The sequence below is a fragment of the Marmota monax genome, unplaced genomic scaffold (assembly GCF_021218885.2).
Source record: "Marmota monax isolate L192 unplaced genomic scaffold, Marmota_monax_Labrador192_F-V1.1 WCK01_AAM20220418_F8-fsc00497, whole genome shotgun sequence".
Lineage (NCBI taxonomy): Eukaryota > Metazoa > Chordata > Mammalia > Rodentia > Sciuridae > Marmota > Marmota monax.
In genome coordinates, this window is record NW_026694563.1 from 230,607 (window position 1) to 255,917 (window position 25,311).

A 25,311-nucleotide genomic window follows, 5' to 3' on the forward strand; every position below is an offset into this window, starting at 1 on the left:
GCAGTGCTGAGAAGGGACAGATGCTCAGGCAGATGGGCAGAGACCAACTGCCAGGCTAGCTCTTGTCTATTTGGCAAGCAACACTCATGTGCTCTGGGTGCCTGATAGGTGTCCCCCAGATGAGTACCAATGACCACACCCTCACAAGCCCTACCCATGGCTTTGCCCATGGTGTAGCCCCAGCACCCCCTCTGGTGCAGTAGATGATCCCACCCTGGTCTACTCAGCAAGTGATTGAGAGCTGCCAATTCCCAGCCCCCAGCCTTGTGTCTATTCATGACACTGACATATGGTACCTCCACAGGGGTGGAGTGGTCCAAGGAAGCTGCTAATTGAGACAGTGAAGCATGTACTCATTTGAGCCCTGCTGAAGTAGAACAAATGTAAGATGCTAGGGAGCAGAGGGCAGCCTGGGGGTACTGTGTGTCTGCATGCAGCACTGCAGAGGTGTGGGAGGAGGGAAGGGGGAACATGGGCAGGCTGAGGGGCTTGGCAGTGGGTTCTGGGCCTCAGAAGATTCCTGGGGCTCAGTTGAGGGGTCCTAAGGAACTGGGCTGGCCATCCTGGCCCAGGCAGGCTGGCTTGTAGCAAGAGCTCAGCTGGCAGCAGGTCCCATCTTCTCCCCTCCTCTCACACCAAAGGAATGCTAAGCCAGTGACCATAGATGCACCAGAGGCTCATCCGCTCAGCAAATAGGCCCTAAAATGTTCTAGTTCTTTCTGCAACAAAGACGTTCTATCTCACATTGAAGCAAAGTTTTGAGAGTTCTGAGCCAGTGTCTTCTGTTTTTATTGGCCCATGTCAGTGATTAGGGTAATGCTGCCCACCAGTGCTTTCCCCACCAGGCCCCTGCTACATGCTGGGCTCCCTCTCCAGTGCCCAGCTGAGGATCAACCACCAAAAAGCCCTACTCCTGGGACTGGAGAGGGCAGAGCTGAGCCAAAGGCCAGGATCCCAGGGTCCTCAGCAGCCTTTCCTCCCCACCTAGGTCTGGAGCTTGCTGCCTGGAAAGAGGCTTCTTTACCAACTGGCCACATGCATCCTAGGTGACCAGTAGGTTTGAGATCTATGGCCACCACCTCCCAGGAGGTGCAGGTTCATGATCCCCTGACCCAGTATGACCACCTGCCCCTGCAGTGATAGGAAGTCAGAGGAGATGGAGATGGGATCCAGGACAGGAAAGGCTAGGATACTCAGGCTGTCTAGGGGGAGAGCTGGGGGTGGGGCTTGACCTTGGCTCCAGCTGAGCTTCTGAGCCTCTGGGACACTAGAAAGTTCTGGATGCCCTTCCATTGGCCTGAGCTTGCTCTCTGTGCAGTGGCAGCCTCATGGGGAATGACTGAGGGGTCTACCTGTTCCTTCTTGGCAGGGGTAGGTCTGGGACCTGGAACTAGTACCCCAACACTGTGGGCTTTTCCAGGGAGTGAAGCAGTGGCAGTCTTATCCATCAAGGGCAAAGCCTGCTAGAGAGGGGCCCCCATCAACTCCCTCAGGCAGCTGGACTGAGGGGCTACTGCCAGGACAGCTCTGACTCCAGGTCCACCAACACCCTTATTCCAGCCCTGTTGGGCCATTTGGGTATTCTGACCTGCCCAGCCTCACCATGGACAAGGAGCTTCTGTCTCAATGGAATGTTTGGGGAGTCTCTGCCCCTGGCCCTGACCTTGGCTGGCAGTGTTCACATCTGCTGCAGGTACGGGGCCGACTGCATGTCAGGCACTGATGTGCAATAAGGCTTCTGCTGCCACCATCTTGGGGCAGATGACTGACAGTGAGCTAAGTGTGTATGAGGGAAGGAATGCCCTAGAAACCCCTTCCTGCAGGGAGTATAGGGTGAGAGAGGAAGGCACCTGCTGGTGGAGGGAGCAGGGACCACATGTGAGGGAGAGTGCTGGGATCACATGGGCTCTAAGGTTGGGGTGGGGCCCAGGAGCCAGATCCTGGACACAGGTAGCTTGGACCCAGCCTTAGAGAGGGTGCAGGACCTTGCAGGACAGGATTGGCATGCCCCTGTCATGCCTGGCCAGGTGGTCTTAGGCAAACCCCTTCCTTCTCAGTTCTTCAGGGCCTGAAGGAGAGTGTTTGGTGTCTTTTCGTGCTTTCATTTCCTGATCCCTGAGCTCGGCAGGATAGGGGCTTCCTCAGCACACAGATCCTGCCATCATCAGGGTCGTCTGGCCAGGAGGTAACAGGGCCCCAGCACACCCTATCAGACTCCCCTCAGGGTGTAAAGGAAGGGCCTCTACCCTGAACTCAGAGACTGAGGCTCCCACAGAGCTTGAAGTGGCTGTCATTGAGGTCCCCATTCTGAGCAAGATCCTTTGTCAGGGTGGGTCAGGACAACAAAGGGACACTCTCAATGTTACACCTCCAACAACCTTGCACAGAGCCAAGTACTTGGCTCTGGTGCCCTGAAGTTTTCAGAGATTCTTTTTCTTGTTATCTATAACCATTAATGATCATTTTGATGTTCCCTATGAGAACTCACTTCCCCAAAGGATCTGGGTCTACAGCTGCACAAAGCCATAGCAGACACCAGCCCATCCTTGAGGTCCCATCTACACTATAGATTTTAGCAGACTTAAAGTATGAAAAAAAAAAAAACATGCAAACATGAGAGATTTATTTCTCTCTCTTATTTAATGCATAGGACAAAATGCCCAATGTTGCTGGGTATTAGTTTGCTATAAAAAAAAATAGCACAATCTAGATGGCTTAAACTACAGATCAAGGTGTGGGCAAGGTTGATATCCTCTGAGGCTGGAAGGGAGAATCTGCCCCAGGCCTCTCTCCAGCTTCTGGAGGTTTCCATCAATCTTGTATTCTTTGGCTTGTAGAAGTATTACTGCACCTCTGCCTACATCTCACATGGTGCTCTCCCTGTGTACCTGTGTCCCAATGTCCCCTTTTCATAAGGACACAGTCATATTGGATCAGGGTCTGTGATAATGGTCCAGTTGAGGCCACTTTTATAAGGGACATAATTCAACTTCTAATGAGCTGTCTTAGTTTCTTTTCAGGGCCAAGATAATTTTGAGGGTTTCTATCTCGAAACTTTATTTACCGTGAGCATGGAATGATTATTTCATACGTAAGCCTCTGCACAAGGCCACTGCAGAGTGTGTGTGCACCCTGTGACGTATCCCTTGAGCAATAAACAGGACATGTGTACAGATAGACTCCTTTTTGACTCAATCTGCTTTCCTCAAAGTAAACTCTCCTTAATGAGCCATTAGTTGGCTGTGATTTCTGTAACCAGAGAGGCAGAAAAAGAGGACAATATTTATTTGACACATAAATAAGAACACTTGTAAACATGAAAAACACATTACAGGGCTGAATTTAATTGATGTCTTTCAAACATGTGACTGTTTAAGACCATGTGATTTCTACCAAAAAGCTTTCAAAACAATGTGCAGGAGACAGAGTATTTCTCTCTACACACTGATTGTGTTAACTGGATGTGTTCTATAAGCTGCCCTTAAAAAAGTGACCAATACAATTCTGTATTTGCTTGACAAAGTTGATTACAGTAGCATTTGGTTTGCTTATTAATATCTCAAGTAATAATTTCAGTAAAGCAATGATCTCCAAAGTGCAACCTTCTAGTTTCAAATATAAAATTTATAAACTATTCATCTGAACTGACTTGTCTTACACTCTCTGCCTTTGATATCCTTAAAGAGTCAAAGCCAGAGCCAGCAGCACTGCACAAGGCCTGCCCTTCCTCAGGCCCAAGGACTAAAAAGCCACCCCACCACTCATATCCTTACGTTAAGATATTTCTATGCACTTAAAAATTATTTTGTTGATTTTGAAGTTTTTCTCTGAAAAATTCCTGGTTTAAGAAATAAGCTAGTATCAGAAAGTCAAGGATCCACTGTTTTCTTATGTTGACACTAGAACAAAAAAAAAAAAGAAAAGAAAAAGGAGAGATAAATTCTATGGAAATAGGAGGGAGATCAGTGGAGTTCAGAAAGGAGCTGGGGGCTAGGGATGGGGAAAGGGAGGAACTGCAGAATGAAACTGATCAAGTTATGCTGTGGACATGTATGAATACACCACAGTGAATTTCATTTTTGTGTTTATCTATACAGCACAAATAAGAAGACCAATATAGAGGAAGGGGAACTGGGGAGGGAGGAGGAGAGGGGAAAGAGGAAGTACTTATTCCTGTATGGAGCAAATTATAGTTCATCCATACATGACTGTGTCAAAAAGAACCCCATTATTATGTATAACTATAATGAACTAATAAAAACCCTTAAAATACGAACATTAGTAACTCAAGTCTGTTAAGCATCTTATCATCAGGAATTATTTTATTTGCAGATATTTCTAGGAAAGGACAGTAATTAAAGTGACTGTGATCTTTCTTAAAAAATAGCAAACTCATGAGTTTGTCTTAAATGAATTATAACTTCAAAAATGAATTAATAATAATGTCCCTTTCTTTTCATTCTTATTTCTGTGGAGTGGAGATATGAAATTAAGATGGATTCCTATAAAATCCTCAAAAAGTTAAGTGATTTTTCTCTTTACTATTAACTATTTCTTGGTCATAATCTGAGCTTCTGATAATGCTTGTTAGTTAGGGTTTTATCATTGTGACCAAAATACTTGACAAAAGCAACTTAGAAGAGGAAAAGTTACCTTGGGCTCATGGTTTTAGATGTTCAAGTTTATGGCCAGTTTGATAGCTCTGAGCCCAAGATGAAGCAGAGCATCAGGGCAGAAGGACATGGCAGAGAAAAGCTGCTCAACCCATAGCAGCCAGGGAGCAGAGAGAGAATAAAGCAACAGGGACAAAATACAAATATCCAGAGACACACCTCCAGTGACCTACTTCCTCTAGCTCCTCCCCACCTGCCTACAATTATGCCCCAGTTGATCCATTCAAATTGTTAATTCAGAGAATGGATGAATTTACTGGTTAGGTCATGGCTCATAATCTAGTTCTTTAACCCCTAAGAATTCCTGCATTAACATAGGAGCTTTTGGGGGACACCTCACATACAAACCATAACAATGCTAATAGTAGTGCTTTCTGACCATAAGAAATCCTCATAGTTCTGGGTTGTAGGTTGTTATGGTTTGGATGTGGTTTGTTCCTTAAAGGTTCATATGTTGGAATTTGGTCCTCAGTGGGAGGTAGTGGGACTTTAAGAGGTGGGGCCTAGTGATAGTGATAGATAATCAGGACATGGGAGTTCACCCTTGGAAGGGATTTATGCTATCTCTCAGGAATGGGTCAGGTCTGATAAAAGTGGATTTGTTCATAGGACAGCAGGTTGTTCTACAAGAGAGAGCCGTATCCTGTCCAATCTCTTGATTCTTGGTCTTGTTATGCCACCTTTTCTGTCAGTGCTCCCACCTTTATGAATCCATCTGCCATGAGCACCTCACTAAAGCAAGTAGAAGCCAGCACCATGCCCTTGGCCTATGAGCTAAATAAGCCTCTCTTCTTTTAAAAAAGTACATAGTCTCAGGTATTTTATTATAGCAACACAGATTCAAGCAGAGTTTTATAGACAGATTTCTGTGGATATGTACTTCTTCTCTTGACATAGGGAAGGTGGGAGGGTTCTTTGACTCTCCCACCAAAGGCGGCACCAAGGAGGGTGTTGTGGGCCAAGGAATGGAGGGAAGGGCACTCCCCTTATCCCCTTCTTCTCAGGATGGCTCCACTACTCTTTCCTTATCCCCTTCTTCCCTGGATGGTTCCACTACTCTTTCCTTGCCATGATAGGGTAGCAGCATATGGTATTGGTGCCGCCCAAGTGGGCACAGCATAATAGAAAAGGAATTTGGATAAAGTGGTCCTAGAGAAATCGAGGCTTTATCTGAGGTGATTCAGTGATTCTGTAGGGTATTTGGAGCCAGAAGCATCATTATCTCCTGGCAAGGTGTTAATAATAACACCAGAAATTCAGAGAAGGAGCTCCTGATCTGTTTCCACCAGCCTCTAGAGAATGTGTATGCAGGTTGCAGTATGTAAGCCATTATCCATCTGGGATAATAGAGATGGCTTTAGTGCAATATGGGCCTTTCTAGTCATTTAAATCTTGTTTGGGGCAGTGGTTCTCAACTGGTTTTTTTTCCAGTTAGGGTCATTTGCAGGGTCTGGTGACCTGTTTTGGTTGCCATGATTTCTAAGTGTGGGCAGAGGTCAGAGATCTCCAGCCACAAAGATGTGAAGGATCCACAGCACTAAATGTCAATAACAACAAGATCTAGAATTATATGGGTATCGGGTCCTATATAGAGCAAATTAGTTCTTATTTGCAGCAATTTAGGACTAGATTAGACCTTTACATTGTTTTTGTTCACAGCAGTTGATGCCTTATTCTGTGGATTAGAGCAGTAGTGCAATTCAGTGTTTATTTAAGGACATTTATTCTTAAGGGAACTTCACAAGGAAGAAATCCATGTCTGGTCCTAGGCCCTCTGAGAGGACTGCACAGTTTTCTTTTGCTACAGGCCCTTTCTGTAGGATGAGGCTTCAACAGAGGTTATTACCACTTGTGGCCATCTTGTGCATATGCGATGCATAGGCTGGGTCTCCTATTAATTATTAATGATTTATTATGATTGATAAGACATAACTCAACCTTTATAGAATCCATTTACTTCCTGGCATAAATTTTATACAGAGTTGTTTTTCTTATTAAGTAAAATCTCAAGGTGATTTAGAGATTTTCTTTAAATGAATAAGTTCCTCACTCTCTTTTAAATTTGAAATATGAATTATGATGATAAAACATTAAAGTGTTTTGTTAAGGCAAGTATTCATTATTAAAGATTTGGTAAAAGGCACAAAATGATAACAAAGATCTGAACATTGTTTTTATAAATTCCTAGTGATTGCAAGAACAATTTAATAATGAAAACAATAACATCAAATCATTTAAAAATACCCTTTGTCTTGGAAATATTTACTGAAAAGAATTCATATAAAACAGATATCATTTTAGCTGTTATTTTATTTACTATGACAAAACTGTGACATAATTTTCATAAACTGTTGAAGTTTTTTCTGAACAACTTTAATACACCTGTTCAAAATGTTCACTTAGTTTTGACCAATAAAACCATATAGCTATGAAACCACTGAACATTTTCACTGCCCCAAAGTTCCTTCCTACCTTTAAGAAGCCATTCTCCCCATCTTGGCACCAGAAGACCACAGATCTTATTTCTATCACTAGGTGGCTTTTGTCTCTTTAGAATTTAACACGAATGGGGTCATTAGTATGCATTCTGTTGTATCTGACTTATTTTGTTTGGAGTAATGGTTTTGAATTTCCTACCTTTTGCTTCTTTTTACTGTTGAGTAGGATTTTGTTGTATGGAAACACTAAAATTTGCTTTGCTTTTTACTTATTTTTTTTTAAAATATATTTTTGTTTTAGTTGTAGATGGACACAATGCCTTTATTTTTTATTTATTTATTTTTATGAGGTGCCGGGGATCAAACCCAGTGCCTCACGCATGCTAGGCAAGCGCTCTACCACAACCTCAGCTCATGCGTTTTACTTATTGATGGACACTTGAGATGTTTTCAGTTTGGGGCTGTTATGAATAAATATGATATGAACATTTTTGTTATAAGTATTTATGTAGATATATATTTTCATTTCTCTTGAGTAATTACTTATGAATACACTTTCAGGTCATGTGTTAAGTACATGTTTGTTTAATTACATGGGAAACTTCCGAATGACTACTAATTTACACCAGAAATGTGTGATAGTTCCAATTAAATACACATGCTTGCCAATATTTGTCATTTCCTGAGAATTTTCTTATGTGTAAATAAATACAGGTATTTTAATGAGTATGTAGTGATATATTATCAAGGCTTTAATTCACATTTCCAGGGAACTGTGTAATGATGTGAAATCTTTTCATATGCTCTTTGGCCTTCTTTATTTTCTTTTGTGAAACATTTCTTCCAATCTTCTGCCTAGTTTGCTAAAATTAAAATTGTATTGATAACTATAGATTGTCATTATAGTTGGCATAGAGAAAAGTGATTGTAACTGTTGTTTGACTGATTTATATTTTCATTTATCTTCAAGGAAAAAATATAACTTCATATCTAATCAGATACCAGTTGCTAGACCTTGTCTCTTTTATATATATTATGTGTGTGTGTATATATATATATATATATTTGTACTAGAGACTGAAACTGGGGCCTTTTATATGCTATACAATTGCTCTAATTATGCTTTAGTTATATTCTCAGACATTCTGAAATTTATTTTGATGGTCTCACCAAGTTACCCATTCTGGCTTTGAACTTGTGATCCTCCTGCCTAATGCTTTCTGAAAAAGAAAAAAAAAACTTTGGTAAAAGAGACAACATAAAACTTATGCTATCAATTGTTTTTAAGTATACATTTCAGTTGTGTTTAATAGTTAAATATATTAATGTTGCTATGCAGTGATTGATATTTGTTTGTTGGCCTTGTGTTCTGCAACCATGTTAGAGGTTATTTCTGCAACATTGGCATTTTTACATGATTCACTACTTGGTTATGGCCCCATGTATAATAGATGTCCACTAGATCATCCCAGTTCTAAATTATTCAGTGGAGGAATGATATAAATAAAAACTTTTAAACAGATTCAGAAATGGTACATTTCACAACACGACTAATCTCATCCTTCAAAAATCAATGTAAATTCCCCAACAAAGAAATAAAAACACATTACCAAATACAAAAAAGCCACAAACAGAAAAGAGCACCAAAAATGGTAAAATGTACATAAATATAGAATACTCTTGTCTTTTGTTTTACAAATTCTTGACAAAATAATTTACTATTTAATTAAAAGCAATAACAAAAGTGCCATGGGGTTTCTAACATATACAGAAATAATATGTGTGAATACATGGACATACACAAACAATGGGAGGAGGAAATGAATATATTGATATGTAATTTTAAAAAAATTTAGTTGCTCAGGGACCTTTATTTAATTTATTTATATGTGGTGCTGAGAATCGAACTCAGTGCCTCACACATTCTTGGCAAGTGCGCTAGCACTGAGCTATAACCCCAGCCCCTATTATGTGATCTTTACAATATACATTAATTGATATCACATTTGAAGATAAACGGTGATAAGTTGAAGGTGAATAATATAAACTGGAAAGTAAACACACACCAAAAAACCTTGAAAAGAGATATTGAGTAAAATCTAATAGTGGGAAAAATGCAAGTGATTTACACAAATAATTTTTAAATGGAGTAATAAAAAGAAAAAACCAAATGACAAACAAAAATGAATGGTGCCTTTGAACCTAGGCATGTCAATATTTACATCAAATGTAAATGCTCAAAAATAATTTAATGAGAAGGCAGATATTTTAAGACCTAATGAACAGCAAAACCCAACTCTATAACATACATGTAAAAAGTGCACTTCAAATCTAAATAAACTTATAGATTAAAAGGATGAAAATGGTATGTGATGCAAAAGTTAAGGAAGGAAAGCAGGGAGGACTACAGCAATAGCAGATCAAAGAGATTCCTGCACCCAAGTATTGCTGTGGAGAAAGAGGAAATTTTCATAATGACAGCAATATCAATTAAACAAACAAACAAAAAAGCTATACTAAGTCTCTGTGAATACAATAAGAAAGCTTCCAAAAACATGAATCCAAGATTGCTTGTTATAAAAAAGAAAAATAGGAGAATCTTCAATCATACTGAAAGATTTTACCCTTTGTTTCTCAAGAGGATTTGAAAATCTTGACAACCAACTTGTCTTAGTTGAATTATCTGACAAAAAATACTCCAACAATGACATCAAAATACACATTCTTTTCAAAAGCCAACACAAATGATGTTCTGGGTCATAAATTTAGTCTCAACAAAATTTAAAGGACTCAAATTATGCAGAATATGTTCTCTGAACATAATGCAATTATACAGAGGAAAATGTTTATAACAGAAAGATATTATGGAAATCCTAGAATATTGGGAAGTTGAATAATGCTCCTCTAAAATGGTCATTGACCAAAGAAAAATAAAAAGGTAAATCTTAAGATTTTTTGAAATTGAATGATTAGGAAAACATAGCATACCAAATTTGTGAGGTTCAGCTGAAGCAAGCCAAAAAAGTTATTTACAGTTTTAAATGTATTAAAAAAGAAAAATAATTATAAAACAAAAGCAAATAGATTCAAAGTAAATAGAAGATTCTTATAAGGGCTAAACCAGCATGATAGATAAAAAGGAGAACTATGGAAGATCAATGAAATAAAAATTTAAATCTTCATATATATCAATGAAACTTACAAATCTTTATACGCATTAAGGGAAAAAAGAGAATATCAAAAATAAAATAAAAGACATCACTATATATCCTAAAAATACTGAATGTAATTGAATATATATTGAAAGGATAATAATTAAATATTATAAAACACTTTGCTAAAAAATTAAATAACATAGATCAAATAAAAAACTCCTTGAAGACATAATACATAAATAACACAAGAAGAAAAAATTATATGGCCATCCCATATGTATTTTAAAAGTTGACTTTGTAATAAGAAATTTCCCATGAACAAAACTCCAGACCCAGAAGACTTCACTGGTTAATACTGTCTAACATTTATATATATTTCATAAATGCTTTCAGAAAATTAAGGAGGAGGGAACATTTTGCAAATTATTTTATGAGACCAGAAGTGTCATGAGTCCACAAAGATTATAAAACAAGAAAAAGTATGACTAAAATGTCATGAAAATCGAAACAAGATCTATGAACAATAGTAGCAATTCAAAACAAGCAATATAGAAAATTGATAATGCATCAGGATACAGAACACTTGCCCCAGAAATACTAAATTGAAAAACTAATTATTGTAATACACCATTTTAGAATAAAGGGCAAAAAAATATGATCATCTCAAAAGATGCTATGGTAACTTTTCATCACTATAAATTCATACATTAAAAAAAGTCTGTTTCTGGATCACAATCTTTGAAATTCCAATCCATGTTCTGTTGGCATCATTGATTTGGGCCTGCCTGATGTGAGGTAGCACATCATGATGGAGGTGCCTGGTGAAGTAAAACCACTCCCCTCAAGGCCAGGGAGCAAAAGAGAGAAAGAGGAGGGTCTAGTCCCACTATCATCTTTGAAGGCACATCTCCACTGACCTAAAGACATCCTACTAGTCCCCGGCTCTTGAGGGTTTCACTATCTCTGAATAGTGTCACCCTGGGGACCAAACCTTTAATAATCCATGAACCTTTAAGAGGACACTTATTCCAACCGCAGCAGATGTAGACTAAATATTTTAAAACTCCAATAACCATATGTAATACAACCTCATAGTAAATTTAAGTGGGAAGAAATTTCCCCAATATGACAATGGGTGGCAAGGAAAATCCATTGGAAATATAATACTAAATCTTGTGCCTTAATTTCTTCTTCTATAATCTAGGACAAGGTTCTCACTTCTCCCATTCAAGATTTCATTGGATATTCAAGCCAGTCCAGTAAATTAAGACCAAAAAAAAAAAAAAAAAAAGAATAATCTACAGATTTTAAAGGAAGAAGTAAATATGTGTTTATTTGAAACAATGTTCTTATGGAAATAGAAAAGTCTACGGAATCTAGAAAAAAGTACTAGACCAGGTAAGTTGAAGTTAACAAAGACAAGATAAAAGGTCATTTATACAAAAATAAATTTTTATTTCTATTAATTGGCAACCTACAATATAAGAATAAAAATGTAAAAGCCACAATACCACTGACAATACCACGTTAGAGGTATTTCTAACTATAAAGAGAAAGATCATGAATTTGAAAGTGAAAAGACTAACCAGAGAGGAGCAAATACGTTTTCAGATGAGAAAGAATTGAAATGTGGAATGCAATACTTTCAATGTGTACAATCCACAAATGACTGTCATTGATAACAGAAAGAATCATTTTTAGGTGTCACTTTAGTGTGGCCATCCATGATCACTAGCCTTAAAATTCAAGTGTATGAAAATAAACTATGAGGGGCCACTTATGAAAGACTGGAAGCAGAGTTAGCTGGCACTGTGACTTGGGAAGCAGTTTGGCATTATTCTTACTGTCAGATGTGCACGCTCCCAGTGACCCAGAAACTCCACTCCCAAGCTGATAAACTCTAGAAACACTTTTGCCCACTTTCATAATGAAGATTATATACAATGGTATCATGTATAAGAACAAAATAATTAAATAAAAATAAATTGCAGTAGAGTCATGCAGTGGTGTATATGATGAAGTGCTTGCAATAACAAGGATTAATGCAAGTTTCTCAACTTTGACATTGGCATTTTGGGCTGGCTAACACTTTGTTGTAGAGGGCTGTCCTGTGTATTGGGGAGTTAATCAGCATCTCCAACTTCTCAGGGAAAGGCCAGCAGCATTCTCACATAGAGACAGTTGAAAACATATAGATGTTGCCAAATGTCTCTGGGGAGGCAAAGACACCTCTGCTTGAGAACCTCTGATGCAAAGTGAAAAATCAACCATAGAAATCTATAAAGTAGAATAATACTGTACTAATAATGCATAGAAAAAATAAAAAGTAAAATTCTCCTGTTGTCTCAACATGTCACAATTGTGTAAATTGTACATTCACACATGTGTTTGTGTATGTTTGATATGTATATACATATCAAATACATACCTTCTCAGGACAGGCATATTTAAAGTCAAGAGAATTATGAGCTCCACATCTGGATGGGTGCTCACTTGGGGTTGGGAGAAAATGCAGGAGGATGAACAGGTGGGGTGTACTCAGAGTTAGTGTTCTGATCATGATCTTTGGCAAATTGTAGCTTTGGGGACTTGGCTTTGCTTGGTTGTTCTTCTGGTGGTCCTTCTCAGATAATGTGGTGACTCTGGGGATTGAACTGGAAACACAATCATCTATGCTGGCCTTACACCTGGCCAGGCTGGAATAGAGGGTGTTCCTATGTTAGGCTTTTCATTTCGGACTTCATCAGAGAGTGGTGTTTTCATATTTTCAAAAGGTAAGCACTAATATGCACATGTTTATGAAGCTTCTGCTTCTGCCATATTTGCCAGTATCACCTTGGACAAAGGGCAATATTTCAGTAAGTATTTTCTTTTTCTTTTTCCACTGCAACCAAAATACCTGAAAAGAACAATTAGAGGAGGAAAAGTTTATTTTGAGATTCATGGTTTCAGAGTTCTCAGTCCATAAATGGCCAACTCTGTGGCAGAACATCATGGCAGAAAGGTGTGGAGGAGGAAAGCAGCTCAGATCATGAAACTCAGAAAGCAGAGGGAGAGAGCCCTGCTCTCCAGGAACAAAATATATACCCCAAAGTCATACCCATTGTGACCTACCTTCTCCAGCCAACACTCCCTGCCTACAGCTATCACCCAGTTAATACATTCAGGTGGATTAATGCACTGATTAGGGTAAGGCTCCCACAACCCAAATCATTTCACCTCTAAACTTTCTTTCATTGCCTCCCATGTGAGCTTTTGTGGGACACATCATAGTAAATCATAACAGAAGCCCCTTGGCTAGGTCAGAATCAGTATATGAGGGGCTCACACAAGGTTGTGTATCTTGGGTGTTATGGATAACTGAGGGCCATTAATGTGGCAGTTTATCAAAATAATCTTGAGGAACTTTGGCTCAGCTGCACTGTAATCATTTATGGTAATAGCTTTTTCATATTTGGTATGGCAGAAAAATAGAAGTAAAATTGCATCTCACACATTGCCTTTCTTCATCATTAGTTATAACAAACAAGAGGTAGCATTAGATATTTAAATATTTGTTGCATCCTTTCTTTTTGATCTCTCCATGGTTCATACAGAAGCTTCTAAAGATCAAGTGGAGCCAGAGTGACAATATATCAGAAATCAAGAGGTCTCCATTGTACAGTTTTCTAAAGGGCCTATTTGACCCAAGAGATGTGTGCTAAGTTCAGAGGTATGCAGGAGGTTCAGGAGCCTGGCTTTCAATCTTGAAATCTGAGAAAATATTCCTATAATTTTGTGCTGCTTTGGCTCCAAGGAACCACTTTGGAGGAGACCCTGGTTCAACCACAATACCAGGCTTCCTCTTTATAATTTTGCGTCACATTGAAACTGTGCAAGTTAGGAGACTGAAGAAACTTGGAGTGGGAATCTTAAGTACAGAATTGGTCTTAGGTAGCACGTCAAGGCTGAGGACATGACTGTAATTCAGAAGACAGGGAGCCCACATCTGAGGATGAAGGTGGCAAAGGTACACTGAATCTAACAGCTCAGCCTAATTTTCTTGATTTCTTAATGGGACTGAAATAATAGCCTTGTCATTTATTTATTAAAGAGAGGAATAGAGAAGCCATCTCTTGTGGGTTATCATACTATCTGGAACATTTGAAGTCTTTTAATATACAATATCTAATAATAACCATACATGGGTGAGACAAAAAATGATGATAGATAGCAAGAGGGAAAGAAATACAGGCAGATCTCCATGGGGCCCTGATATTGAAATTGTTCTTTAACATGACCATGGTTAATGTGTTGAAGATGGTAGATGAAAACATAGTCAGAGGAGGTAGAATGACCTACAATGTCATTAGGAAATTTGAGTCCATGTTAAAAATCAAGAGAATATTATAGAATGGACATATAATATGTAGGAAATCAAGAATTAAGAAAATGAGTTTTAATCGCTGATTTGATATAGCAGAGCTTAGAATTACTGAAGTAGAAGACAAATCAATAGCAAATATCCAAACTGAAATAAAGAGAAAATGCATTTAGCTACATAAAAGAAATCTGTGATACACGTTCAAAAGTTAACATGCAAAATTTGAGTCCTAAAAAAGTGAAATAGAAATGGCAAAGATAACATTAAAAGAGAATGATCAAAAATTTCAATAAATTGATGAAAGGCATTAACCCAGAGATTCAGAAAATTCTGCAAAATCCACACCTAAGCACATACTAGTAAAATTACTTATAACCAAAGCTTCAAGGGAAATATTGAGAGTAGACAGTGAGAAAAGGCACAGTACACTGAAAGAACACAGTGACAACTCACTGCTGACAACTTACAAATCCAGGAGTCAATGGAATAACATTTTTTTAAGTGTTAGGGTTTTATATCCACCAAAATTTCTCCCAAAGCAAAGGTGAAATAAATGATTGCTGACAAAAAGAAACTCAAGAAATTGATTGCTATCATTCTTATACTAAAATAAATACTGAAGAGAATTCTTGGGACAAGAATAATGGGTGTCTGAGGTTGGGCCCTGCTTACAAGTTCCCTCTGTCAAGTGCAAGGCCTTTGGGTCAAAGACAAAAGCAGCCAGAGGAATATGTAGTGCTTCCAAGAGACCCAGTTCCCCCAGGACAATGCAATAAGTACTGAAGACAGTGCAGTGCTGGTAGGATCACTGCTGGTATAGATGGATGGAAAGGGAGAGTCCACAGGAACCCTTTATATTTATGGTCTGTTGATATTTAACAACATTGCCAAGACAATTCACTAGAGGAAAAAAAGAATCTTTTCCACAGATGGTGCTGTGACAATAGTTATCCATGTTCACAAATACAGAGTTGGACTCCTTCTCACAACAGGTACAAATATTAACTCAAAATGGATCAAATACTTAAATTTAAATATAAAAAATATTTTTTACACTGAGTTAGGCAATGCCTTGATGGTGGCACAGCCTTTTCCCCCTGCAGCAGGAGTCACCTTCATCCCTCAGTTGTGAAAAGCCAAGTGCATCCCCAGTGGAGGGTGCATATGGGACCAAGGGTTCAAAGCTTCCAGTTTCTGTTGCCCTGCCAGACCTTGTGATACACAGATGATACACAGTCCAGCAGCCTAATGGTCTGTGGAGCAAAGTGAAGCATTTAAGATTCAGTTTAGCTATTGCTGCGTGATCACCCAAGTGATGTTTGAGACTGACATCCCACAGTAGGAGCACAAAATGTTGGAGAAATGGAAACAGTCTATTTCAGAAAGCCAGGCACATCCTGATCTCAGTATTATGTGGTCTGTCCCTGTATGTCTGTTTGTAATAAAACATTCTTTATCAAAAGCTATTCTTGCAGTGTTTTTTTCTGTTAATAAAAATGATACACATTCTAAAAGAAATTTTTAGAAAATATGAATAGAAAAAATACCTCATAATCTTACTGCTCAACAATACACATTTCTAAGATTTTGGGTGCATTTCTTCATATGTATATGGGGAGATAAATATATGGATTTTACCATTTAATATTTCAAATACACAATTTCTTTATTATTTTTTTTAATAAAGAACACCTTTATTGATTTCCTGATCAGGATACCTTGAATTTCCCTGTCTAATCCATCCTGACATTTTCTCACAGAATATAACCACTAACCTGAATTTAATCTTCCTTATTCCTGTATTTCCCTTTAGACTCTATTGTGTATGTATGCATTCCTAAACAGTCCAGAGACTTATTTTGTGTATTTTAAACAATTTATAAATAGGGTTATAATGTCCACAGCCCAGTTGTGCCAGGGCAGTGGAATAGGTTGCTGAACAACCAGGAAGAAACCTAGAGATGGTGAGTGAGATGTAGGGAAAATGCTTTGGGGGAAGGTCCAGTGGTGACAGGCTGAATGGGAGGCTTTACTAGAGTCCAGTAGTGAAGGCTGGACCTTCTTCCCTCATAGTGCTTCACCAAGGAGCACCTCCTGTCCCTCACAATGCCACCCCAGAAAAGAATGTCTCCTATTCCTATGGCGTTTGTCTGGTGGTGGCCAGCTGAATGAAAGACACCTATCCTTTCTGCAGTGCCCTCAGTTCAGCACCAGTCACTGTATGGAGGGAGGTTTTGTAGGTTAGGCTGCAGAAGCAGTGACATCGTTGATACCTGCTTCCCCACATGTAGAAGTTTGAACATTAGAGAGGCATGCTGAGGCAAGCATACAAAGCAGGGTTTATTTAAAAAGGGGTAACATAGACTTCTCCTGGGAAGAAGAAGGGGGCCATAGCTGGTATCATGGTATCCCAAGAAGCGAGGTGTTCTGCCCTTTTTATATGTCCTAGGATTCCTTTGTTCTCCTGCCTTTCCCCCCTTGTCCTTCTCCTTTCTGTGTATGTGACTAGGCTCAGGAATGCTGTAGGGATGGCCAAAAGGTGGGAAACAGGTGGGCTGAAGGGGGAATGGCAGGGTGGAGTAGCCAAGGACACATTAACAACCTTATAGCTCCCTGTAGGGACAGGTTACCTTGGCAACAGGTTGGAGCAGGGGCAGGTTCTTGATAGGATCCCTCAGGGGACAGTCTCCAACTTCCCAGACTCACTCAAAATTGGCCTCCTAGATCTGACCTGACTCAATTTCCCTATCTACACTGACTGCCTGTCTAATTCTGACTTCATCGTCAGTATTAGCTTGCTTTGTTCTTTATATGACCAACATCCCAAGGAGAAGTTGTCCTGTCATGCATGCAAAAAAGTGGCTTTCTACAGATAATACTAACATGTCCCAGGTCCCAGCATACATGAGAGAATGTCAGTGTCCTTCAAAATAGCGGTATCTGGACATTCTGACTCAGGCCTGCTCTCCATGTTCCCTTAACTTAGCCTGGTTCCTGGGACCTTAAAGGAGCGTTCCAAGGATGTGGTGTTTACCATCCTCTTTTTCTTAAAGGATGTTGCAGGTGCAGTGTGTGTATGCTTCTGCAAGTTGCTCATTCTAGTCAATAAAATTATGGGTTACATTTGCCCTTGTTGAGACAATGTGGCTTATTATTTTTAACTTCCATTGAGTATTCCACTAAATGGATATACCAACATGTAATTTAGTCAAGTTCAATTTGCATCTGAGTTTTTTTGCTAGTTGAAATAGTGCTGCTGCACATGCAACTTTTATGTCTTTTTGTGACCTGGGCACCAGAGTAGATGTCTTGCTGAGTCACAGTGTAAGTAATCCATTCCAGTCCCTCCTTTAAGTGATGTGAGAAAGAATACAGCCTTCATTCAGCTGGGCCAAAGATTTGTCATTTCTCCAGTTCTTCAGCAATAATTATTGGTTTGACAGTCTGTGTCTCTCATCTTGCAGTCACACCTATGAAACCCTGTGCACACCTAGTTCATATTTCTCATAATTTATAAGTAAATACAAAAAATTGTCTTACTTGGGAGTGAGTGTATGGGGGAGGGTGTGCTCCTGTGCACATGTGCACATGTGTATGTATCAAAGGGAAAAAAGTTGAGTAAGTTGTAATCTTAAAAGTAAAGGTAGAAATTTTCCTAGAAAAGTTTTGATTTCCTATTTTGTGTAATGAGTAGTATGCTGCATAGTACCCAAAGTTGGTTTTAAAAAATATTTCCATTAACTATTTTCATTTAAAACGAACATTTGAAAAAAAAATAAAATGAGCATTTGAGAGAAATTACCAGGGCAGCTCTTTTCCTTAGAAATAACCTATTCATCTTTGAAATAACAACTGGGAATTTTTTTCTTTTCCAGGAAATTCCAGTGGTGACTTTGCATTAAAAAAATAAGTACATAAGATTGAGGCCTTGGGGTGGGGTTGATATTACCAAAGGCTACAAAAAAATTTAGATTAATATTATATGTTATGTTTTATGACAAAGAACTCATTGTTTCTGTTCTGTTTTTTTTTTTTAACGAATAAATGTTTTCTTGAAAGGTGTTTAATATTTTCCCCTCATTGCTGATCCTTGGATGGAAACCATTCTTTATATTTGATGAACTGTTTTCAAAAAACTCTCTTACCAACAAGTGTACAGTAGTTATCTAAAATTGTACATTTAGAATGGAGTAGTGAGTGTAATATCTTAGTCTCAGAAGTCTTAAAAACAGCAAAAAAGACTGAATTTACAAAGAATGGTCTGGAATTGCTTGTGAGATTCTAAAGTAATGAAAATAAATGTTTCAGCTTTAGATTATAAAACTCCATTTATGATTTTAAAAGTATACTTGAAATAAAAATGATTAAACTAAAACAAAACAAAAAACAGTGCGACAGCCAAACCTATTCACATTACACAAATGAAGTTAGAAAAGGGAAATAGAGAAACCAGAAACATATGGCACAAATGGGAAACAAATAATAAGTAGCTAAATCCAAATAGATCAATGATTTTATTAAATGCAAATGTCTAAGCACATTAGTCAAAACACAGACTGGCAGATTGCTTTTAAAGATAATAGAAGGGAGACCAGTACAGTAGAGGAAAGGGATCAGGAGGAAGGGATGGAAAGGGGAGATGCTGGGAAATAAAATTGATCAAACAGATACATAGCAATGAAATCCACTATTATGTTTAATTATAACACATAAAAAAATGAAGTTCCTAGAATTAGAATTGTTGGCCAAAGAAAAACACAAATAAAAAATTTAAAAAACAACAAAACCTGCCTAAGCAAAAATAAAATATACACAATAAAAAACCCACAAAAATGGGACTGGGGCTGTAGTTCAGTGGTAAAGCGCTTGCCTCGCAAGTGTGAGACACTGGGTTCAATCCTCAGCACCACATAAAAAAACAAAGCTACTATATGTGCTCATCTACAACTCAATAAATACTTTAAAAAAACCACAGAACTATATATTATTGCTTTACTATAGTAACAGTGAGAACCTAACTCTACATATAGAGAATATCCATGTACAAAGAATGTCAGAATTACTTTTAAGAATAACAATTTTAAATGCTCTAGAAGAAGCTGGAAGAAAACATACCATGCAAACACTAATGAAAAGAAAACTGAACCATCTATATGAATGGTACACACATAGACATCAGAACAAAGAACACCACCAGGGAGAATGAGGGGCATTCCATGATGAGGTAAGAGTCATTTTATGAGAAGACACAATAATTCTAAATGTGCAATGTCAGAGCTTGAAAATCAGGAAGAGAAAATTGAAAGAACTTGAAGAAGAATGTGACAAATTCATAAGAGAAAATGAAGATTTTGATCCTGTTCTCCAAGTCATCAATCAAACTGATAGAAAATCATCAAGGGTAGTGACAAGAACAATACCAGGAGCCAAGTGCACAGACTGGACTTTCATAGACCCTCCACTCAATGCACAGGGTACATGTCCTTGCCAAGTGAACCAGAACAGATCACATCTTGCATTTCAGATCAAATCTTAGTAGGTTTAAATAAATGAAAGTCACATAAAACACTTTATATGGTTTGATATTAATGTAGAAATCACTAAGAGAAAGATAACAATGAATTCTTTAGACACATATTGACCAGCCCAATTCTAAATGGCCCATGGAATTCTCATGGAAATTTAGAAAATATTTTCAACTAAACAAAATATCAAACTCTGAGTTACAGATAAAGGCAGTGATTAGAAGGAAATGTATAGTACTGAAATGCCCACATTATGAAAAAGATAACTCAATTAATTAATAAAATCTCAAAAACATAACTCAATTAACTCTTTGCTCTGAGAAATTAGACATCAAAGACCAAAAATTAAACCCAAAGCAAGTAGGAAGAAAGAAACATTAAAGATAATAACACAGCAATAAAATTAAAAACAGCAAAGAAAGATCAATGACACCAAAAGGTAGTTCTTTAAAAATATCAATATACTGATAAATCTCTGGAAGATTTATCAGTGCAAGAAACAAATAACGACAGAGTAGTGACCCTCACCAACTGTGTGCACTCACACCTTCTACAGAGCCAAAGAGAAAATACAGGGATGGGACTCCACATTTTGGGATATAGCTTCATAGCATGATTGTACTATAAAAAAAAACCCACACATTTAGATATTTGAAAAACATTCTCTGACAAGATTGGAAAACTCTCTGAACCTTCATGGAGACAAAAGATGTAAGCTCAAGAAACTACCTGTACTCTGCCACCAGGAATTCGCACCCCTGCAAGACACAAGCAGTTACTTCCCAGAGAGGGACAGGGCCACAGACTTTCACAAGTGTCAGGCCTCACAAGTTCACAAGTCCCTGGCAATCCCTGGTGTCCATGCCTCCTCAGGCACACAGCCTGGCTGAAGCTGCCCCTTGGTGAAGCTCTCAGGGAATGAGTTCCTCAGGGACCCAACATCCCATCTCTTCTTCATTTTAAGACCCTTGTAATGACGTTGGACCCACCAGAATAACTGATAAGTTATGAATAACGTTTATTTTTGATGAATGGAAAAGAAACGTATGATTTGAAATTATGGCCATTAATATCTCTAAACCATGATTCTGTCCATGGGCACAATAACTAAAGGATTGCCACAGCTGGCCCACCTGATGTGCCTCTCCTCAAATTCATATGTTGAAGTCCTAGCCTCCAGGACCTCAGAATGCAATGATATATGGAGACAGAACCTTTAAAGAGGGAAGCTGAAGCTCTTTCAGTGGTCCCTAATCCAGTCTGGCTGGTATCACATTAAGAAGAGGAGATTAGGACACAGACACTCACAGAGAGACCACCATGTGAGCACCTAGGAAGAAGACAGCATCTACAAGCCATGGAGAGAGGCCTCAAGAAAAACCATGCTGCTGACACCTGGATCTCAGATTTGCAACATCTAGAGTTGTGAGGCAATAAACTTCTGCTGTTTGAGTCACTCAATCTCTGGTGCTTTGTTACAGGCAGCCCTAACAAACTACAATAGCACCAATTTCTAGAAACCTGATCCCTGTTCTAAGAGCAGCCTATATACTTTTTTGCCCATCCCCATCAGGGAATGGCAGGGAGTTTCATAAGAAGAAAATCTCCAGTCACCATGCCCAGCCTCACTTGTTCTTAGAGGTCACCATGCAGTTCCCTCTAGATGTGTGAAGGGGGAAAAAAGGGTGGGACTAAGGTGACACCTTCCCCGGGGGACAGACTTGGGATGGCCAGTCCTTCCTCTGGAATCTCCTACTCCAGCTAGGGAATGAAGGATTCCATCTCTCTGGGTCTTAGAATGTGGGTATTTGAGGCAAGAGTGTGTATCAGGAGTCCTCTCCTCTTCATCCTGGAGTGGGAAGAGATTACTTCTAAGGTGCTTCCAGTCATCAGAGAAGTGTAGACTGCTGCTCAATTATTGACAGATTCTCATTCTGCATCATAAGTCATATGTTTCAGTACTCAAATTTCAGGGTGGCTGAGATAACAGAGAAGCATCCAGCAGGTGGGATACAGTGGTGCTTTTGGTCAAGGCACCTCCATGACCATGACCTGGCTCCCAGATCTGCAGGCTGGTGCAGTTGTATGCTCTGAGCCTGGAGCTGGTGAGACCATCATTAACTCAATAGATGCCCCTAGCAGATCCTTGGCCAGAGCAGGAAGGTGGGCTCCCATCAAATGGCTGCCCAGAAATGCAGCAGGGCTTCCTGCCCACTGCACTGCCCACAATAATTTCAGGGTTTAAGTGTGAGGCTTTGATCCCAGCTCTGTATCTGTCCTTATTCAGCACAATGACCAAGTTGCTGACTTTATAGCAGAGTAGCTTGGTTGGCCTAGGTCATCCTGTGAAGCAAGGTTTGTGTTTGTCCCTTCACTGCAGAGAGGAAAAGACCCATGCAAGCCCTGGCTTCACTCCTTTCTCTTCTGCTCCCTGGGGGTCAGTTTCCTGATAAACAAAGGTTTGCTCTTGATTTATTTTCCTTCTTCTCATTATATTTCAGGTTACTTCTCCCATGTGCACTTATATAAAGATGCCAGCTTTGTTTTAGGAGGAATACAGTGGTCCCCCTCCCCATCTGCAAGGATGTACTTCAAGACCATTTGTAGATGTCTGAAACTGCAGGTAATACTATCTTCCACATATACTGTGTTTGTTCCTCCACATACACACCTAGGTGTCCAGAGCTAGAAGAAGATATTGCCTCAATTAACCTATTAGTAGATGAGCCTCAATTAACCTATTCCTGGTGCTCTACTTTGCCCTTTGTTTATCTTGAAGAAGTTTTTCTCTTACAATAAATCTCTGTGATGTGCTTTCCTATAAATAAAAGGTGTTGGGCTTTTCTTCTTTGTTAAGAGATCAGACTCTTAAGATCTGATCCACCTACCATGCTCCCACTGTTAAACTATTTTCATGTTTTTGTTTTTATTTCTAAACATTTCTTTAGACCTTTAATTTTCTCAACCAGTTCACACCTCCATTTGGTTTACTGATCCCTTGCTGTGTGGGACACAGCAAACTTTTCCTGGGTAAAGTTTAATTTGTAAATGAGACACAGTCAGAGAGAAACAATGCTAATAAAATAGAACAATTATAATAGCACACAGTAATAAGAGTTATGCAAACTATATGAATTGTTTATTTCTGGAATTTTCCATATACTATATTTGGACTATAGTTGACTGGGTACTTGTAACCACAGAAAGCAAAACCAAGGATAAGGGAGAACTACTTGATATAAATTGAATCCTATACCTATACAAAATGTTCAACTCGTCTTGAATCATTTTAGTTCATAAAGCAGTTTTCTGTTATGAAATCAGTGAAAGTTTCTTGTTATAAAAATTATTTGTAGCTCCTCCAACCAGCCTCCAACCTTTTTATTTGTATAGTGTATTGTCTCTGTAACCCTTTCCTCTTTTACATCTGAAAAACAGCTACTAGTCCTTCCTGGCTCAGCACAGACACCCTCTCCTTGGAAGCCCCCACAGCCTGCACCCAGCAGCCCTGGTTCCACCTTGTCCTCTCCTTCCACTTTCTTCACATTCCACTTCTGCCCTGGCCACTGACCCAGGCTTTGTTTTGTAGCTGTTTCTCCAGAGGATGTTATGAAAAACATTTTCTGTAAGGATAGTATGATATATGTACTTTGTTAATGTCTGTGAGAACCTTGGGAGAGAAGAGACACATGTGGATTCTCTGCCTTCCAGGTTAAGGCCAATCAAACTCCCTCAGCACACAGCAAGAACCAAGGACAAACATGAGGGGCTGACACACCAGGATGTCTCCTCCTATCTTGTAGTTCCACGAAGTCAGGAGACTGTCTCGTGCATCCAAAAACCATCTTGCAAAGAAGAAGGAAAAGCACTAAGAAATCTGAGCATTCAACCCTCCAGAAGAGGCAACTGAGTCCAGCAGAGCCTGGATTCTGGGAGTGATTCTATAATTTGGCATAGTTGTTAGACAAACATCACACCCAACACTGCTTCCCTGAAGGTTGCTGACAACACTAAAAACAAATATGGATGGTTATTTATGTTTGTCTCATCTGTTAACTTTGGCTTAATGGAGAATATGGAGGCTCTGAAGCTAGTGAGGGAGCAGGAAAGAACAAGAGCATTTCCCTTCCATGCTGTATCTCCAGGACATTCTGTCCAAACTTTGTTGTTTCAGAGCTTTACCCCCAGGTGCTACTCTATCGCTTTTCATAAAAACTGACTAAATAAAGTTACATGGCTTCCAAGAGAGGCCTCTGTGCACCAGCACATGGACATATTTAACATACACGCTTTTAACCTTTAGCCTGTCCACAGCACTTCACACATGTAGTGCATCTGAAGGGTTTAAAAAAATTTTTTTCAGGAAAAAAAATGGTAGCTTCAAATAGAACATTACTTGGCCCTCATAGGTCTAAAATTTTTAGGAAGAACAAATAAATGTTTGTATATATCAAACATTTACAAAAACAAAAATTTCCCTGTATTTTATTTGCCTTTATACAAATCTGGTTTGCAAGTCCCTTTACCGTGATTTGAATTGACCCATTGGATGGAACACAGGCCAATTCCACCAGACTCCTGCCTATGCCTAACAATGGAATTACAAAAAAAAAAATAAATAAATAAAATAAAATAAACAAACCAAAAAACCAAAAAACAAAAACCTAGATTCTGTGGGAAAAAAAATGTAAGGGAAAGATTTGCATTGAACATCTATGATGATACTGCTGATTTATAGCAGGAGTTTAGATATTTTAAATTATTTATTTCAAGTTTTTAAAAAACATTTCTTGAATTCAGTGAATTTTATATAATATACTATTTGGGAAATTTCAGAGTTCACATAATCAGAGTCCCATGTTGTAAGAAGCCATGTGATACCTTAAGGACAAATCTAAACATTTCTCCCAATCTAATCACTTTTATGTATTTATCTTGCTGATGCCTATAATATAAATTTATACTAATAACTATATGAGAATGAGAGACAAGTATCTTAATGCTAAAATAATTACAGTATTAAAAGTATTAGGCAAATTATTTCCTGGTTCCAACAACAGATGAGGACAGTCTTCATGATCTGAGGAAATATGCTCGATTGCTCGGTGCTGAAAAGGCTGAGAATTACAGAGAAAAAAAATAAACAATTCAATCAGT

General features: G+C 38.7%; 1 long non-coding RNA gene across 7 annotated transcripts in view; it reads left to right on the forward strand.

Moving 5' to 3' along the window:
• Positions 1–25,311, forward strand: part of LOC131423271 (uncharacterized) — a 57,886-nt gene extending 32,575 nt beyond the window's left edge. For 4 of the 7 annotated variants that reach the window (XR_009224610.1, XR_009224609.1, XR_009224608.1 and 1 more), the window contains 2 exons: positions 22,656–22,777; positions 23,866–25,311. This is a non-coding gene — a long non-coding RNA (uncharacterized LOC131423271). Of the gene's footprint in view, positions 1–11,470; positions 11,665–22,655; positions 22,778–23,865 lie in introns of all 7 variants that reach the window. The other 3 variants (XR_009224611.1, XR_009224612.1, XR_009224607.1) reach the window with 1 other exon arrangement.